This window comes from Frankliniella occidentalis, unplaced genomic scaffold, assembly GCF_000697945.3.
Source record: "Frankliniella occidentalis isolate FOCC.00 unplaced genomic scaffold, Focc_3.1 Scaffold115, whole genome shotgun sequence".
Classification (NCBI taxonomy): Eukaryota; Metazoa; Arthropoda; class Insecta; order Thysanoptera; family Thripidae; genus Frankliniella; species Frankliniella occidentalis.
Genome location: NW_026267243.1, coordinates 362,751 through 363,810, shown reverse-complemented (window position 1 = coordinate 363,810; position 1,060 = coordinate 362,751).

The following is a 1,060-nucleotide window of genomic DNA, read 5'->3' as shown; positions in this document are numbered from 1 at the left end:
CTCTCTCTCTCTCTCTCTCTCTCTCTCTCTCTCTCTCTCTCTCTCTCTCTCTCTCTAATTTCTTCTCTTTTCTTCCCTCCTCTGCTTCTGCTCATCGCTCCCACTCTCCACTAATGCTATTTGTGCGGATGCCGTGAAGGTGAAAGAAGGAGATGGGCAGGCCATGCCGCCCGACGCAAAGGACGTTGCCGGTCGGAATCGTCAAACACTGTCGAGGGAAAGCAATGACCACTCCCGACCACTCCGTCATGATTTATACAACGACGCACATGTTAGAAAAATGCTTCTGCAAAATTACGACAGGTGATTGTCGCTAGTCGAAAAAAATATGTTGGTGCGGCTAGTAAACGATTTAAGATTGTAGCTATGCGACGACTTTCTTCATAAAATAATATCGCCCTTTCGTGTACAGCTGGTGTTGGTTGCCTTATGTTGCCCTTGAGGGCAGAGCGGCGCAAAAGGTATGTCACGTTCTAAAGAATGTGACATGATATTCTACTAAATAGTGCGACACAATTCTCATCATATAAAATGTGACGTAACAGTATCTGAATAACAGTGCAGATGTGAAACTGGTTTCACTCAGGCACCTTCTCTGATTGAAGAAATATAGCAAATAACCAGAAAATAGCCGTTTGTCGTTTTCAGGGTAAAGTGCGCTTGGGGTTAGGGTTATGTCACGGCCAGCTGCAGCACCAGTCACAAAGCAACACGACCAAAAACTGTATTAGCCAGCAACACAGTGCAACTCCCAGGAGGGGAGGCGGGAGGGAGGGAGGGGGAGGGAGAGAGAGAGTAGGGGGAGGGGGGCAACTACTTTGTGGGGCACGGTCTGTTGGACGCACTTGACGGCAAGGCACCGGCCATAGCAAAAAGAACGGAGAGGGGGGATTTGTTAGAAGTAAGACCGAGGCAGGTGACCCTCCGAAAAGCGGTAGCGCGCCAATGAAGAGATGGAACTTGTGCGGAGAACCACAGTGCGAAGAAGCGCAGGGGATGAAAAAGTGATGAAGCGGCGCGGAGAGGGAGGAAGGACAGAATAAGACAGAGCTTCCCGGGG